We start from the raw sequence: 20,318 nt of genomic DNA, 5'->3' as shown, positions 1-20,318 counted from the left end.
GGACAATTTCGGTTTTTGGATTATCTGACAATTGCTCTTTGTGTTTTTGACCCTCGCCAGTTTGAGATTTAGTTTTGTTGTCTTGTTTGTTTAAGTTTGTAACAAAAAATAATTGTATTTCTTTAAGATTGAAATTATAAAGAGAATGAAACGAACGAAATGTATTTAGTAAGTAGTTACTTAGCTAAGTGTATGAAATATCATCGTATAGAAATTTCGAATATTATGTCATTAAAAAAAATTAAACGAACGTCGAATTTTTTTATGCTGAGAAGGAGATTGGAAAATAGTTCATTGCACATACATTTATTTTCATACACTCATCAATTATTATTTTTATTCACTTATTTTCTAGAAATATCAATAAGAAAATTACTCGTTCAACATCAATAAAATGAGCATCAGAGTAATATACTGAAATATTAATATAACTGTAAGACGGGTATGTTTTGAAGGAAACGCTTCAAAGGATTTCTTTGTGTATCTATGAGCGAATTCTCATGAATCGTTCAAGTTCATAAAGACTTCTTAACATAAACGGGAACCAGTAATGGAATTCGGAACTTGGTATTGAAATGACAAAGATCAAGTCAATAACATAAACATTGAAATCAAGTTGGTAGAATCAACAGGGAACTTCAATTGTTACGACTTAATCAGACTCAAAAGTTTAATTTAAATATGATCAAAAATTGATAGACTTTAATATTGTATTCCTTTATTTTCAATTTTATTTAATTTTTATCCTAAGGTCGGTTGAATCAGTTAATTTTGACGTTAACGGTTAATTAAAACGCAAAGGACGTCATTTTATATAAGGGCTGCGCGTAGGTTATGTACACGTCTTAAAGCAACTAAGGTGGATTGCACCGCCAAATTTAGACGAAATGGCATACTTTAAGATTTTCTGCGCACGTTAAAGTTAACGTCAAAGTTGACTGTACAACCCACTATCTATGATGATTGTTTGAATCAAATTTTCCGTTTTGAAAAGTGTATACATAATATAAGTTCTACATAAATCATTACTCACTAAAAAATATTATTGACATAATACAAATTTCAAAATCCCAATTTGCAGTGCCCGCCGATGTGGAAGTAAAATTGTGTATAGGAAACACGAGGTATACCTACAAACGCATAGCATACCAGTTCACATCCCAGCTTATGCAAAGGGCCGCAATAAAGACGTTGGCCGCAGGCTACAGGCGGCTTGGTCAGCTGCTAGGCGAGAGTTTAGTGTACAAGCTGTAGCGATTTTGAATTATTTGATTTTGATCCAGTCAAATTTGTCGTTAACTTTATCGTTAGTGGTGCGCAGGTCAAAGCCAATGTCAAAGTTGACTGGTACAATTGACCTTTGTATTAGTGATGTGAATGAAAAAATAAAATACATAATGTCATAACGAAGCTTTTTAATATATAATCTAGAAAATCTAATTGTTTATAATTATCTTTATGGCAAACTAACGAATGTTTCATGCTTTTGGATAGCTGTCGTTATAAATGATATTACAGTAACTTAACAGTAGAAATACATAACAAGAGTAATATAAATAACACCTAAACAAATATTGACATTGATAAAGATTACACATGACAGAGATAACAGAAAATGTAATATAATTATTACATTTTCATTAATTTCGTCTATTACAATATATAAATAATTATGGCTCTATCGTTCAACTCTATGTAGGTATGTCCAGTTAGGTACAAGAAAAACAATATATTGGCGTCCGTTTTTGTTAAATATCCCAACAAACCCAAAAATAGATTAAGAACTATATTTTGACACTAAGTTTATTTAGCCTATACAGAGATTGTATCCCAGTTTATTTTAAAACAGTCCGGCACCAACCAACTTATCAGTTGATAGACATTTTATGATGAAACTAGGAAAATACTGGGAGTAAACCCCATCTAACTTACTAATTTATCGCTCCTCTCATGAACAAAGCTACAGCCTTATCAAACCTCAGATTCCAGAGCTGTGCACGCCAGCGTTCATAACGGCTGCTCCAGTAATATCTTTATTAAAGCACAAATACGCATTCTTACTTACTAACAAGATGCTTAGACTTACTTACGGTTATGGTGCTTGGATTAATAACGATGGCATATTATAGTCCTTAATGCTAATTAAATAGCGGTGATTATTATTAGAATAGTGTGATTTTAAAATTTGTTATCACATTTAATTTTTTTTAGGTTTACTTTTTCTTTCTCCATTCCCTGTCTAAAATACTTAGTTCTTAACTTGTTTAAAACTTAATCAATACATATAATAAAATTGAAGAAAGGCCAAATTTGTACATTGGATATTTTTTAAAAATTCTTCATGGAATATACTTAGTTACTGATATAGATGACGAAAATATAGTTTTGGTAATTTTTGTCTGTCTGTCTGAAGGCGCATCACTCAAAATCTACTGGACCGATTTGCTTGAAATTTGGTATATAGGTACCTTATATACCGGGTTAACATCTTAGATACATTTCATCTCGGTAAATGGTCAGGTTCCCGTAGGATAACTGAAAATCTAATTATGAATAAAAAATGCCTCAGAATCCCGGGTTAACATCTTATATAAATTTTATCCCGGAAAATGAGGTGGGTCCTGTAGGAAAATTAGATACATTTCATCCCGGTAAATGGTCAGGTTCCCGTAGGATAATTGAAAAACTAATTATGAATCAAAAATTCCTCGGAATCCCGGGTTAACATCTTATAGATATTTCATCCCGGAAAATGAGGGGGATCCTGTATAAAAATTAAAATAACAATCCACGGAGCCGATTTACTTTAAATTTTTGTAGAAAGGTGTACAGAATATAAACAAATTGTTTTTATCGATGAAAGTCTGATATAGATATAATGGGCATAGGATGTATCAATATATCAGTATAAAACTCTTGACTGACTGACTGACAGACAACGTACACCCGCTGGGCGGGAAGCTGAAATTTGGCATGTAGGTGAGTGTAGGTGAGCACTAAGAAAGGATTTTTGGAAATTCTACTCCGAAGGGGGTGAAAGGGGTGAAAAACTGTAAATATGAAAGTTCTACACCGTTGAAGTTACAGTAAAGCTACAGTTAAAGCTAAAGTTGAAGTTAGTAAGGGACTTAATACAATTTTCAAGATAAAAAGCTGAAAAGTGGCACACTTACTTTTTGTAGTAAATAACAGTAATAGTAAATACAAAAAATGTTTAAATCGATCCAGTTGTTTTTGAGTTAATTTATTACAAACAAAGAAACAAAAATACAAATCTTTTCTCTTTATAATATTAGTATATATTTTTACTAAAGGATCTTATAATCTTGTCTCAAAAGTAACATAAATTATCAATTGAGATCTGAAATACAAGATAAATTTAATATTTTGGAAACTAATGTTAAAATCGTAGACGAGCAATCACTTCACCTCCTGGGAGCGCCGTTGTTGGAAGATGCGATTTCTATTTTTGTTGATGACCAAATTTCAAAATTTGAGTCGTCTTCCCACCGTCTACTTAATATAAACCCTCATTTTGCATATACAATTATAAAATTTTGTCTCTTCGTTTCCAAAACTACCTACGTCTTAAGGTGTACACCGCTTTGGGCTCACGATGATCTGTTATCTCGTATAGATGATTGTGTGAGGGGAGGTGTATCCAATATTCTAAATTGCCCCCTCAACAAAAGATGTTGGGCTCAAGCAACACTGCCCGTACGACATGGTGGTATTGGGATAAGAAAAATTCCCAGTGTAGCACTGCTGGCGTTCTTGTCCTAAGTTTATAGTACGCAATACATCATTGGTAAAATTCTTGGCCCATCACTTTGTGATGCAGAGGTTGCATGCTTGGCTGAGGCTAGGAACGTCTGGTTCAGTGCAGTTGGTCCGAATGTCGACATACCTTTGAATCTGGCCTCGCAGCGGCAATGGGACGAGCCGCTTTGCTTGCTTGTCCAGGAAAACTTACTCGAGACTGCTGATTATCCTGCAGAGCGGTCTCGTCTTTTGGCAAGCTGTGAGCAAGAGTCAGGTTTTTTGTTGAACGCTATTCCTTCAACTAGTGTGGGTACACTTAAATTTAGGCGCAGAAAACGTTTCCGAAACAAAGCGAAAAGTTCTTGTACAAATAGACAAATAACCAACATACAATTTATTATATTTGTATCAAAATCTCGGCGTATCTTTACCTCATATTGTATTCATTAGATTTCATTTGTCAGCACCCGTTTCTTTGATGAAATATTCACATACGCAATTTGTTTACACTGCCAGACTATTTCTACTATATGTCTTACGCGCCAGCCACAAAACAATATATTTTTGTATACAATTCTATTTTTCAGTATAATTTTTCATCACATAGGTTTAACTTATGATTAAACGCCTGTAGAAACAGACGAGCAACAGTTAACGAATTATAGATTTTTTTAAAGATAACTATTTAAAGAAATATATTTTCTGATAAAAAATATCAGAAAATATATTTTTTTAAGAATATTTTTTTTTTTTAGAAAATTTATTTAAGAATATTTTTCAGATTTAAATTTTAAATAGACGAAAAATCAATTTTGCATCCACGTATTGATGAAATTTGTCGGCACAGTTGAAATATTTTTGTTTGTAAAAAATAACTACATAAATGTTGATACAGAGAGAATGATTTGTGGACCAGGTTTTTATAGGTATATCTATTAAAGTTAAAACTGATTCGCCTATTTAATTTGGGATTACAATTTCCCACGTCATTTTTATAATTTCATGGAGTAATAAAAAATCGATAGGTCAATCAACTTTGCTCTTCCAGTACAGTTTCTTTTTTTTAGTATAAGGTAATATTTTAAAAATGGTTTAGAAACTCACCTAACCTTATGATACAAACTGTATACTTTTAAGAAACTAACATTTTTCCGAAGAAAGACGTCACAAACATGCATAAACATACAAACGAATGCAATGATCATAGAAGACACACGTCAGCGTAACTTCAAACAAAACGCCACAAACAAATCTTATAAGAATGTACTCCTTTCTCCTGAAGCTCAGGTTAGATCAAAATACAGTATCTGAAACTCTGAATAAAGATTGGAAATAAATGGAAGATACGGCAAAACTTTTTTGAAACCCTCCATTTTAAGGTCCCGTGCCCAAAAAGGTAAAAACGGATCGCTTAGACAAAGAAAACGATTCCTATAGAGGTAAATCGAAATTATCTTTACTTAATTAACTATTTGTTTGTCTATTTACTGTGTAGCGGTATGAATTAATCAAATGTACCGAAAAGCCCTAAGTGTTTTCATTTTCGATCAAATATTTTACTTATCATGCAAATCAGATACGAATTTAATATAATACTTTTATTATATCGGATTGCTGGCGTCCATATTTGCTTATTATCTGGCAAACCGCACTCTCATTTGCCCAATTATCTATTTAAAAAAAGCAACGTTGACCAAAATACAAAAAAGGAGAATTGCCGTGTCTTCTCTTAAATTTTCATCTTTGCACCAAAAGGTGAACGAACACCACGGAAACGTATGAAAAGCGTATGATCCGTTGCTACACGAAAACTTTTCAATAATCATTGAGCAAATCCTTCAATGGCTACCTTTTCGTGTCATAGGGGTGTCGGTCTGTAAGTTATTAGCATGAGTGTTCGTACCTGGTGGTGTTTCGTACAGTCAATAGCACAAGAACCTACCCAAATTCATTGGAAACTCGTCCCCATTACCGCGTTGTAAAAATCTATGCAGGCAGGATACTTCACATGTGGTCGATTATACATATATTATTATATCTCATTTTAGAAAATTATGTGACGCTCACTTTGTAACTGAATTGTACAATTTCAAAAATGAACGAAAATAAATTTGAATCGTCTTATTATTTTACAAGATTACATTGTACTTTTAAAAATATGAATTAACCTAAATCTTTCTCACATCTAACAAAATATTATAGACAGTTATGTTAGGTATATAAAATTGGGTACATTTGTTACGTCATTAATAACATAGTGTTTATTGTACAAATCTCGTAAAAGTTTATGATAATAAGAATCGTGCTTTATTACTCCAAACAAGTCTTACTTCTAGTGCTAATACTCCAATGCACTCAATCCTCCTCCAATGAACATCATAAACTAGTTGGTAATTCTGGTATTTTAAGTTTAAAGGCACAAATACAATTTTACTTTATTAATTTAGTTGTGTATATGTGAAACATGGCTAATGTTCGAGTGACACAAGAGAAAACTTGAAGTTACTCGTACCTAGAAAGAATGTTAATTATTTTCTCATAATTCTTCATCGATTTTCCTGGGTCGAAGTAAAAGAAAAAAAATGTTTTGTAGCTGGTATCATATAAAGATGTTTTTTCTTCCACCGTAACTGGTTACGAACCTGTTATTCGCACGCGTGCGCAATGTTCACGGAGTTGACAATTTCTAGTGTCACGTGGCTCTGAGAAGTAACCGTAAAAACAGTAAGACAGAGACAAGAGAGAGAGAGAAGTAAATAACTTCTTTAGCGTAAAACATATTTTATATAAAATAGCTTACTAAATATTCAGTACTTCAGTGTACATTTGAGAAATCGAAGTGCCCCGATGCAGCGTATTTCGTACGGGTAAATTGTTGTAAATAAGATATCAAAGGCGGGTCTCGGCCTATCCCGGTTTATCCCCGGCTTTTACGTAGATGCGATCTTTTTAGAGAGTTCGGGAATTTCGATCTTCATGTCTATATTTTTCAGATATACTAAATCAAAGACATAAAATATGGCTATTAATTGGAAATATAACTACTTAGACATAATAACTGATTTTGATACCATTAAATACCATACACAGCCAATGTGCGAAACTTTGTATGCAGATATTTAAAAACGTTCAATATCACTCTATTAATATCACTTATTATAATATACTTCGCAAGTATTGCATTGTAAAATATCTGTAGTAATTAAAGGTAAGAGTAATTTGCTAAAAAATATTGTAACTAAACCGTGTATTTTTTTCTTAGAAAAACTAAACATATTTAGACATTCGTGTTGTAATTATTCTTATTTTAATACATGTTCACAAGATCTAATTGAAAATTAATTAGATACCTGTCACTGTTCCATATACTTTTTATAACGTTAAAAACATATTTGGAATTTTATTAAAAAAAAACAATAACGTAATCAAGCGTTTATGTAACAGCAACGAGGCCATCCCATATATTTTCCGGAAACGGCAAACGACCTATACGTCTTGCTTCCAGGGATATTAACACTATCATAGGTTACTCTCCGTTTTATGAAGACACATTAGTCTTTACCACCATTCCATAGGCAGCAGTAATTTAATTTTGCCGTATGCAAGATTTACTGCGATTGGTTGTGAATTTATTACGATCCGAAGATATTTACCATTATCAAAATTCTCAAGATATATGGGCCTATTATATGGCCTTCAAATGTATTTCACGTTGTATTTAAAATAATATATTTTATATTGTTAGTAACAATGTTAACTCACAGTTTCACCACTGAAAATCATAAAATAATTACCTACCAATTCTTCCATTCCAATAGGCAATGGTCTTTGAAAGGTTTCACTATAATTTTGTATTTGCAGATTACTGGACATTTTGATCAAATTACTACTCTAAAACTTCAAACGAAAGCATTCGACATTTTCGGCATTTAAATCCAATTTACGTGTCGGTCAATATGCGCCAGACTTTATTTAGTCGAACCGGACTTACTAGCCAAATTGCTAAATGTCCAATAACTCCCGCACTCAATATTAACTGCTACATAGTTACTGCAACGCGCCGCCTGTTCATTATTACACAGTTTCAGTTTTATGACGTTTCAATTCCAATTTGTATACTTGGACGGATTGTCGATATTTGATATTTGATAAAATGTAGAAATTTTTAATTTTTCTAATTTTGCTGTTGAGCATCGGAGCCCCGAGTCCACTTTCCTACTTTTTCTTTTCCACTTCGCATTTATAATTTTAGTAAGATAATAAAAATTACATGAGCTAAGTATGGTACAGATTTAATGATTATATTTAAAACTGTGACAAGACATAATTAAAATCATAGAGCGAAGACGTAGGACGCAAGTTTATCTCAGTTTCTTGTAACGCGAGCTTCACGCCTTCTTCTTTACATGACTTTAATTAATTAATATTATATTAACTACCCCAGCTCAAGTTCTTGTAATAATTATGTTAAATATTTATACGAGCAGTAACGCAGTGGGTTTCATTAACACGACTACGCTCTGTGTGGTTAACATGACGTTTACGGAAACTAGGCCGGGAGAGTGACATTTTAATAAAGACTTTTTAATTACGTTACTAAATTACTGAGTTTAAAAAAATGCAATTACTTGCTTTAATATGAATTGTAAGAATAGGGTGCAATTTGTTATCAATACTTGTTATTTATTCATTTAATTCATAAATATTTTTGTCTGATATAACTGGCTTTTCTTCAGTATAATATTTTATTTTTATACTAATTGGCAAATAGGCATGCGACTCACCTGATGGTAAGTGGTCACCGCTGCCTATGGACGTCTGTAACATCGGGGTGTAACACGCGCGTTGCTGACTTTATGGCCCAAGATCTATTGCTATAGCACCCTCTTAGGTTTACCTTCTTATGTAACAACTTAATTATATCTAGATAGGGCTTCACTCGGTAAGTATAAGAAATTTAAATTGTATCTAATTTGGTAGATTTTGCTTATGTGGCGTGTGGTCCCGCCCTAAAATAGGACCAGCAAACTTCTCCCGTGGATGTAGTACGAGGCGAATAAGGGACCCATACCTGAACACCTGATAAGCACAATAGCATCCCCGAAGAGGCTTGATGTCAGGCAGGCATCCAGTTCTAAAATTTAATGGTAGATTTTAAGTGGTAGGGATTCGGGGCGTCAAAGCTCCGAATGTCAGGATGAGGGAGACGTTTAGTCGATTTTGCGTAATCAAAGTAACAAACATACATAATAAACACATATAAAAGGTAAATCTTTACAAAAATGCAATTTCTTCGGAATTAGATTGCAATTACTCTTTAAAAATATGCACTTTTTGAAATTGGTGGTAATGACCGGAAGCTAAAGAATGAGAAATATAAAAAATAATATATTGGAAATCAATTCCTTGTTTAACCGTAAATATTTAAAATACGACCTATTTTAATTACCACTTAAATGAAAGCATAGCAAGCAGCATACCTCGCAGATTTGGTCGGATTTCCGTGCGGTGCTAATATGAGCTTCAGTACTAATTACTCGCCTTCAGACGGCTTGAATGCTGCCATTCTTCAGCGGTTGTACTGGTTCCAGAGGTGCTAAGCAAGTTAATAATACATATGTGTCTATCATAAATAAAACATTATTTCATTTTAATAAACAGATTACTGTTTATTAAATTAAAATAAAGTTTTTTTACGTTTACATACATTACGTTTAATACATGTAAATATGTAAGTTTAGTCCAGTTCCGCAGGCGTTCCTGTGGCTATGACTTTGTGGCAATGTGTCACTATTCTTTAAATACGAGAACAATAAATAAAATCTGGCAAAAGTTACAAAGCTTCGTTATTTCTTCAGTTCTCAAAATAAAAATTACTTATGTCATTTAGTTTACATAGGTATCATGTACCAAAAAGTAATTACATACTTTTGAGAAATCCACGTTTTTTTTGGTCGTATATATTTAGGAGTTCTCCAAAAATATTTCCCTTCGCAGATCCTGTCTTGCGGCTAGGCGCTGCGTAACTACCAAGTCGGCTGTGCGGAAAATCTTAGCTGGCTTCGTCAGACATCCTCCACTATTAAGTACCTGCCTAATATTAATGCCCGTTCATCTGAATCTCAGCTTTCAAAGTCTTAGTTTTGATTCATTAATACATTGAATATATTATGATTAGAAAAATCATTCAAAAAAGATATAAGATATTTTATTTGCAAAAACAACCTGTTACATAAAACCTATAACCTGTTACATAAAATCTTAAAACCAACATCCCACATCATAGAATGGTGTGCAAATATAATTGCAGTTGCCTAAATAAATTCCCTTTTATTTATTTATTTATGTACACACCAACAGAGTAAGTATAAAGCTGACAAATAGGGAACTAAATATAAAGTTAATACTTATTTCTATAGACATTTCTTCCCGCAGAAGTTATTGGAAGAAAAAGAGGCATTGGTATTTGTTTGAAAATTATTGCTGCTGCGCACCAGGGATTTGCTCCCGTGGGAATTTTGGGATAAAAGTAACCTATGTGTTATTCCAGGTTATATTCTACTCGTGTACCGAATTTCATAACAATCCGTCCAATAGATTTTGCGTGCAAGAGTAATAATAAACATACATCCTCACAAACTTTCGCAATTTTTAATATTAGTATGATAAATTTTAGTAATTTCAATATTACCTCACAAATATTGATTTGCAATAAAATTATGAAGTAGCAACAGTTCAGTTAACCGGTCTACCGATTAAAGTGCTATAAACTAGTTAAAAGTTAACTTTTGTTATCTCTGATTCTCCATCAGTTATTTTCATCAACCTTATAGTAAGCTACCTATTTAGCATTAAAATTAACAGCACACTATCAAGCAAAGTTAAGCACTTACCTCATTTCCTACGAGACAGGCATGACTGTAAATAAATACTGATGAAATAAGTATATTGTCTCACGTCCCGCGAGTGACATCGACCACTATTGCGGGTAGATTACCTATTCCTAATATTGATAGTTCTTAAAGAAAATTATATTGTGTTATTTTAAAGATACTCAATGTTCGTTGGTTAACAATCTCAACATGACATGGAAGATATAATAAAAATATGGAATTTCTATTCCATATTTTTATTGTATCTTCCCAGATGAGAAGGAGAGATGTATAGAAATACATATTCTCTCCTTATCATATGCACATTGACTCGCATATCATTCTTAAATGTAAATAAATCATCCTTACTAATATTATAAACAGAAAATATTTGTATTTTTGTTTTTTTATTTGTAATGAATAAACTCAAAACGATTTTGATGAAATTTGGCACAGAGATAGACAAAACCTTCAGGAGTAATATAGGCATTTTGATTTTCTTTATTATATAAATAAAAGGGGACAAAATGGCTTGCGTGTTAAAAATAACAAAAATTTGAGCAGTGTTGTTGCTTTCAATTCAATTAGATATCTTGTTTTTTCTGTATATTTGTATGAAATTATTCGTGTCTAATAACGGTAGTTGTCTATGATACGCGGAGTTCAACAAGAGTAGGTACGCTTAATATTTATCGCGTGTGCCGGCGCAGATTGAGTAATTTGGCGAATTGCTAATTTTGTCTTGCACTTAGTTACGTGTTGATTAGTGAACTACTGCAATTCTAATGAAATTTAGAGTTGGAAATTATTTAGAAGTAATATTATTATCTTACTAATACGAGAACGGCGACATTTTAAAGCATCTTATTGTATTAAGAGTAATGTAACGCATCTTACGTTACCTATAATGTCACATCGTTTGATTAAGAAACTGCTTGCGTCATGTAGGTAGTATGCTACTAATTAAATCCAAATCAACAAAGTGAAATCTAAAATACAAAAATGCCATACTGATTGACAGTTTGTCTTCATTAACTTTGATGAAGACGAACTGTCAATTCAAAGTAGCACATAATGTTGGAAATCCCAACACTAAATTTATCGATGTTAGTATAATTTTGCACATAACAACACTACGCTACGATTTAAAAAAAAAAACGCTCTTTTCCGTTAAGTCTTTTGTGGTGAATAAACGTGCTCCTGAAAAGATCGAGGAATTTATTTAAGCAGCTCCAAAGTAAAGCACCTACTTCAGTCCACTGCCACATAATAAGAAAGCTATAATTATATAAAATATCGCTAACATGTAATAATTAACACCCCTCATCAGCACGTCATGAGGCAACATTGTGGATTAGGCTAATGTTTCCACGCCTCCGTGGAAGAAAGACAGAGCTTATCAGATGAAAACTAAATTAATTGCAACGCGACGCGAGCAGATTAGCAGATCATTGACGATGCGCGACGCGACGTGTGACGTGATGAGTGAGACTTCGCGGGGTGCGTCTGCGAGGTAAGTTATTTGATGATGATTATTGATTTTGATTGACTGTTTACTTTGCTTTTATATCACTAGCGTATGGTTATTTCGAACGCGCGTCAAGTACTTTACAATACATTTTTTTTTACTTTTCATCCTCAGCCGTGGAGTCGGAGCCCACGATCCGCTTTCCTACTTTGTCGTTTATTCTTGAAAAAATATTAATATAAAGACCTACATACTTTTTCCTTAACCTGAAACCAGATTTTTAGAATAAGTTGTTCTATAAATCTAAGCAAACTAGTTGAAATTTGTAATAATTAGTCTAATTTAAAAAATGGCAAATAATATTGATAAAACCAACCATTGATCTCACGTTCTTTTACAAAACTTGATAGTGGGTGTCTCAAGTAAAAGACAGATGTCGAAAATTATTAGACCGGGCTCGAAATTATAAAGATTCGCGTAAAAATAATTTCAACTGAGTGTTTAGTATTAGAAAGAAAGTATTATTAGTAGTATTAGAAAAATAACTCTTGATTTTGAAAAATGTTATATTTATGGCCTACATTCAAAAAACCAAACCATACGTACTACTGTGAAATTCAGATCACATGTAAAATTATTCAAAATAAATGTCTATACAAATAAGTAGTACCTTTGTAAGTAGTTACTTATTTGTAAGTTTTATGTTTACATTATATATTATTGTGTACATAAATAAATTAATAAATTGAACTACATACCTACTTACTTCGAAAGATTCAAATTTTGATTCTTCCCGTCAAAAATTATTACTTCCCACAAATATTTTAAACGCGTAAAAATATTTAAAATGTTTGTTACCCATTTGCGCAAATACTATTAGACAGATTTCATTGAACTTAGTCACATAAGTTTAATTAAAATCTGGAATTCCACATAAAGTACTTATAAAATACAATTTTTTAAGGAAGCGAAGCTCAGCTTGTATAACTATAACGAAACTGACAAAACATGGCGTCTTTAGTTCATAACTTACGCAACGATGGATACGAACTCTCTAAATTAAATGAAACAGTTTGACTCATTGCAATGTTCACGTCTAGACGCAATAGCCGCTTCTATCGTTTTACGACATCTACGCAGTTATAATGAAACGCCTGTAGGAAGGTACCTTATGAATACTGACTACCCTCACTAGACTACCTCCCCTTCTAGACGTGGTCTTTACTTGTCAGCAGTAACAAATGACGTGATGTACGGACGATCAGCTTGCTTCTATGTTTAATTATGATGATGTGCGATGGATAATGTTGGAGGGAATTGTGTGATACTAATTTTTATTATTGTGTTGGTACTATTCGACAGGATATAAATATCTCATCTCAATATAATTCTCAAATATTTAGTTTTTGCAGAGTTAGGTATAGGAGGCCGTACTGCTAGTATATCAATACTTCTATACTTTCATATTTCTAAACTAATATTTGCCTGTCTGCAACGCTTTCATGGTTAAACCGGTGGGCCGATATCGAAAAGAGAAATAAATTTTTTGAATAGTTTATTATTGGTAACGTGGTAATAGATTGTCGCTGCGCGCACTCGGTCAAATCACGAACTTATCAGTCTTTCGATACAATCGTCCATCCCATTTTATGAAACTATTCCTCCAGGTTGCACAGCAGAAATACAAAGTAAAATATCCCCACAAGCTATACAAATGATAGGAATATCTTTGCAAAATTCCCTTTAAACATATTGCTATTAACCAAAAGCACACGTGATCGTTTGATGATGTCTCGTACGCAACCAAAATGAATTCTAATCTAAATTAATGGAAATACCTGCGCGTTAGATTAACGTGTTATCTCCTGTGATGTTACCCTGAGATACTGGAGACATTCGGCCATATTCGTTCATGACAGTGATGATTATATTTTGGAAGATACGCTATTTAATTTATGTAATGACTTGATAATCGCAGCTCAACTTGCGGCAAAAAATAGCCTTATTAATGTCTCTGTTCAGGTCTCTTTCCGTATCAAAAATTACTTTTGATATTTTGATGTGAATATGGAATATTATATATGTACATTTTCATTTATACTGTATAATATTAGGATTGATGTCATAGATAAATAAAATGTACAAAATCATAATGTTAATAATTAAAGTTCACTTCAATCTCATCATTCCATTGTTCTCTCTCCATAGTATTTTTTTTTTAATTTACTTGATGTATCTTCCTTCCAGTTCCTTCTATAATGTATCGAAAAAAGGTCATGCAATATTACACACAATGTATTAATTTGTGAGGTTTTTTTTCATTCCTGTTATCCCTATATTTATATATAAAGTGTAACACATCTCTATTCCTAGTCATCATTGTAGGGTGTATTAATCTTTACAATCTGTTTTGAATTAGAAACAAGAAACCATCAAATTTAGCGCCGGTATGTTCGTGAGTGAGCCTACATAGAATATAATTTCCAATGAATACAGAACAACTATAATTAAATTAATAAAGTATGTCATGGACTATGGTATAGAATTAGGAACAAAAATTTATATACTTTATAGTCCCAATAATAGACATCCAAAATTTGGGCAAAACAAAGGGCAAAAACAAAGGGCAAACTAAAATCAATACAACAATTAATTATTAAAGATCCTTCGTAATTCGACCATTATTCTGACAAGTTCCCTTCTTATTAGAGGGCCACTTAGGGTTGCCGCTTAACACATTAGCCATGTTTAATTTATAGGCTGTCATGCAAATTTTCAAAGGGAATTTCACCCCTATTATTTTAAAGTTCTCTCCTCGAATATCAGAATCATTACTAGGAATCTTTTGTGAATAAGATACGAGCACGTTTGATCCCGTGTGGGTACAAAAGAATTTCCATAGCAATAATGTTACCGAACCTGCGCTCTTGAGCACAAAATAGACCTTTTTGAGGTAGTCAGAAGGGCGTTGTAATATAATAAGCAGATGATTCTGACGACGTTATGTAATAAAAATAAGAGTTATATTTTGATGCATAATTTTTTACTTTTATGATTTCAGCAATTTGAATCAGCTGTTTGAATATGTACGCATAGAAATCATTAGATACATTATATCAGTTTTGTTGTCCTAATAAAACGTATGAATTTCTTTTCTCCATAAGTCCATAATACGGGTAAAGTAAAATGGAATATTTTCAGATTCCGAAATAGATATAACCTGGTCTTTGTTTTACAATAATTGTATATAATTAAAATATTTTGTAGCAAATAAATTTTCCGTTAAAATATACAAAAATGGCGTTAGATACAACAATACACGGAATTACTGAAATATCATAATTAAGCCAACTGAATTCGGTCCTATTTAATTTGCTCGCGCGTGTACCGCTCCCGTTTACAATGAAGAATATTAACAATCGCTCGGAATTGGGTCGTAAATAACACCCGATTACTCCGGAATATAAAATTTAATTTAATTAACTTTGTAAATCAGCTAAAAGTGTAATAATAATATACATATACTATTGCGTCGTCTGTTTGCTGGAAAAGATAAAATAAAGGCAATTTGAAAATAGTTAACATATTTTTAACAAAGACAACGTATTTTAAAATTATAGACAAAAATACAGACTCCAGTCGCAAAAAAATTGTTTGCGTAACAATAGCGGGAATTTGTGTATCGTTTTTTATTTCCAAAAACATAACAGAAGCCGAGTTAAACCTACCGTAGATTTGTGGATAAAAAAGCAGCCATTTTAATTTTCAATAGCCTGAAGGCGCTGCAAACAGTTGTCGCGATACAATGTTTTATACCTTTGAAATTTTATTGTGATACAATTGAAAAGAGTGAAATTTTAGTTTATATAAGTAGGTACTAGTATTTCTGAAACTTTTGCGCTTTTACACACAATTATTATATGAATGTTGTATTTCGTCCGTTTCTGTGTTTATGTTCATCGAACCTGCGATTCAAGCTTAGTGCGGATATTGAGTGTTGTCCATTTATCGCAACACAATCGTAACATTTGTACTACGTTCGGTTAATATAATATTTAATTTATTTACCATAATTATTTTGCACATGCACTTGTTTATGTAAATACGTTACACATTTAAAAACTACAACAAACCAAACAATAAAATTCGATAATTTATTAGTTTTTAAATAACCTAGTTTCACTAATCTATCAGCTAATTGGAGTGGCAAAAGAGAAAATGTAACAGCACATATAAGTCTGTGTGTAACAGTTACGAAAAATCGCTCCCGCTTGTAACTTCAATTCTTTTGTGTGAATTTGAAACACGTACCGTAACATTATTTCGCGATCCAAAACTGACTTTATTTTAACCTTTTTTAAGCTTTTCTCCTTTATGTGCTTAGCTACCCCACACCTGTTTGCTTCGGGGCATTGCCCTTTTATTACATTTCGTTAAGTAATGTAGAAGCAAATAGAGATTTGTCGCAAAAAAGGGATAGTACAGAATTACGACAATATGAAGTTGTAAAATACCAACTATTCCCATGGTTGTTCTAGTAGAAGTTGTATAAAACAATTCTATGTTCTATTCTTGGTTCAGATTAAAAAAAAAATGTTTATAATAAGATAGCATTGTAGTTTTCCATTACAAAATGTATTTGTAGTTTAATACACGGATATTCAATGTTGTAAACTGTGACAACATTGTATATCTAATATAAAAAATATTATTTTCTGAACATAATCTCATTGTCTCTCAGAGTAGCATAATTTGTTAACATATTTTTTTTCCCTTGGACTTAAAAAGAAGAAATTGGCAATTGTTCATGCATTGTGTCGAGATTCTTCACGATCAAATGATAATTTTTTTGCTCAGTTAAGGTTTCAAAGAGAAGAATGCATGTAGCATTTGAAACATAAAACACGTGGCATGCTAGTGCGTCCACACTCTCTTTTTTACATAATGTACACGATATGCCTGGTAAAAAGAGACAGCATATAGACATTACTTAAAGAGCAATGTTTGTGTTTCGTGGTAAGCCTTCTGAAGTATAACTGTAATGTGAAAATATTTTCTTGATCAAAGCGGGTATTCGTAGCGATCCTTATTTACAAAATGTATGCATATTCAGTATTTAGAGATATAACTAAAGTTATCTCTCTTCGGTGCTATAATAATATGTAATTTCCCGCATTATTTCAATTCAGTATGTCGTATGTAAATTGACTTTATCTTATGATGTTTGCTTTGGAATGGATAATGAAGTTCCAGTTAATAACCAATTTTCAATTACATTTACTACGTATGTAAACTTAAAAACAAGTATTTTAAATAATACACAAAAATTAATGCATTATTTTGGTATCCTTCAATCGACAATGAGAATTCGTTGTTGATCGAAGTTGGTATCTCATTGTATTCAAGCATTATAAATACCGCCATCTGGTGGCAGTATTAATATTTAATACCCGTAATATTTTATAGGAGTTGATATATATATATATATATATATATATATATATATATCATCATTTTATTTATTTAGATTTAGTAATGTACTGAAACAATTTTTTAAATTTTTCACTTTTTATTTTTAAATCCGATTTAAAACCGTTTAAAATTTTATTAAGTCTGTTTTATTTTATAATACCTTAATAAATACTTAATGTAACTGAATACATTTTAGGGAGTTCGAGAAACGAAGTTAAAATTAAGATTCATGTTGATTAAAACTAAGAGTATAAAAAGGAAATATTTGTATTTTTATTTATAGCGCTTTAACTTAAATACTAAAGGACCGATTTTGATGAATAGATGATACTAGAACATCAGAAGTAACATATATTTATTTTTATTTACCGTCGTACCATTTATTTTAAAAACAAATTCCCACCCAAGGACACGTATACTTATATTTAACCTGAAAAGTTTGCTCAGACTTCACATCTTTCGCTTTTTTTTAATTTCGTATGAACTTCCACACGCACCATAACTTAGAGGTACGTGTTTCCTTTTCTAATTTATGATTTATAAAACATTAGCCTAAAAGCTTCCGAAGTTCAGGCCATGACGTATAAAATTGTTACCAAGGGGATGCCAAGAGTCTTTCAGAAGATAATTTTAGAAGTAATTAAGCATTTGTTATGGGAAAACAATCAAATTGATTTAATTAAAACATAGAACATCAAATGGTCAGGAACAGTTCAAGCTTGTGTTGCCAGATTTAAAAAAAACTTAAAGTTAACTAACTTGACTATAATTGTGTGTATAATAAAAGTGTCAAGTTAGACACTCGAAAATAACGCTGACATTTAAAATATATATATATTATTACAATAATAATTTTTACGTATATTTATTTACAATTCGATTTAATTAGCCGTCACCTCGTTAAAATTGATTTACTATTAACAATATCCACCGAATAATAGACAAGAAAATTAAAGTTGCATTCGGGACGTTTGTACGACTGCTATGTAAATCATTTATCATTAAAATTAATTTCAGTTGAAGTCGGAAACTCGCTAAACGCTCCTTATTCATTTCATTTCCTTATTTCCTTAATTAAGCAATCTGTTTACAATAAAGCAATTAATTGGTTGCTCCATTGTTTGAAGTCGCGACCGAATTTTGACCTCGGTTTAGAATTCGATAATTTCAAATTTGAAATTGGAATATTTCGGTTATATTTAAGTCAATTTCTTTTTAATCCAAGTATTTTGTAAAACAGTATTTATTGGTATAATTTTTGCAAGCAAATTATTTTAGATATTGAGTTTAAAGTTTATTATTTTAAAAAAGTCATTTTTTTTTTGATGTCATGCATAAAATAATGGATTTACACGACCAGTAATGGATTTACACGACCAGTATAATACTGCGACTCCAACTATATGTTATACGCGCATAAATTATTTCTTCTATTTGCCCTTCGCGTCTGTTTATTTCTAAGTTTGTTTCTTTTAAACCACGCAATGGATTTTGATGCAGATATCACTGTAATTTCGACAACTTAGTCCCGAAGTTTTTTAGATCTCTTTCATCTATATGTGTATGCGTTTTATTTATTATATTATTGATATGTAAAAACATATAAAAATATACTATTCTATGATGGACTAAATAATTTAATATGTACAAAACAAACTTATCTTTGTAAAACTATCTAATGTGAGCTGATACCCGTATAAAATTGTTTATTTAAGGTCTTATCCGCGGCAGTTTTTCCAGTTGCATGTCAGTTGGCCATTTATAAGTCAGTGGGTGAGAGCCCTTAATAGACTGTCGACAGCTAAATGTCGCAACGTTTATTTGGTTACATTTTCGACGGTATTTTTTCGTGACTTTATTATGGGGTGAGCAGAATATCGTTTGTCATAGATAACCTTCATTTAGAACTGGGTTATTGGGGCTTTGGTACACGTTTTTAAGATTCTTTTTTTTTTCAATACATTTTTTTTTTGGAAAGTAATAAAATTGATTTCAAAGTTTTACTAATGTAATGTTAGTAATGTTCGCTGATATTGACGTATCAGTGTATTTCTGTGTTCAATTTAATTTGATACTTATGATAAAGTCATTAAGCTGACTCCTTACAATTGAATTTTAGTCTGCTGGTCGTTTATTTTTAGATCTAGCTGTTGCCGACAACTCCGATCATGGTAACCTATATTTTACCTCGTGTCTTGAACTATATCTATTTAAATTTCATAAAAAACGGCCCCGCGGCTTAGCTATGGAAGCATGACAAAAGGAAATTTGGAAGTATGAAATATATTTGTTTAGTTAGTTTTCCATAACACAAGTCTTTAACTTAATTTGGGGCTAACTCAATCTGTGCGATTTGTCTATACGTATTTATTTAATTGTTTATAGATATTATTATTCATTCTATGTTTTCATACGTCCTGTATAAGCTGCCATAAATCTTTAACGACAACTCTCCCGCATCAGAAACAATAGAAATCCAGCATTTATGACCACAAAATGGGCATTTAATCTTTACCACCTATTTCCCCAATAAAATAAAGAGGCCGTATAACTAACCAAATTTAAAAGGTCGCGTGCCAAAGTCCAATCCCGTGCGTTTTAGCGACGTATAAAATATACTCGGTTATACACAGTCGACCGCCAATTTACTTGATCTACGACGGTCGCTTTCATATAAAGTATTTATAAATTACCTTCTGTTAATAAAATGCTCAAAAGTGTTATTATTAATGAAGTGAAAACGA

General features: G+C 31.8%; 1 long non-coding RNA gene across 1 annotated transcript in view; it reads left to right on the top strand.

The window, feature by feature from the left end:
- The window catches only part of LOC128671972 (uncharacterized), a 99,895-nt gene extending 90,013 nt beyond the window's left edge, over positions 1-9,882 (top strand). The window contains exon 4 of the long non-coding RNA XR_008404891.1: positions 9,760-9,882. This is a non-coding gene — a long non-coding RNA (uncharacterized LOC128671972). The remainder of the gene's footprint in view (positions 1-9,759) is intronic.
- The last annotated feature ends 10,436 nt before the right edge of the window (positions 9,883-20,318 follow it).

Source organism: Plodia interpunctella, chromosome 8 (genome assembly GCF_027563975.2).
Source record: "Plodia interpunctella isolate USDA-ARS_2022_Savannah chromosome 8, ilPloInte3.2, whole genome shotgun sequence".
NCBI lineage: Eukaryota > Metazoa > Arthropoda > Insecta > Lepidoptera > Pyralidae > Plodia > Plodia interpunctella.
This window is presented reverse-complemented; position numbering and strand designations above follow the sequence as displayed.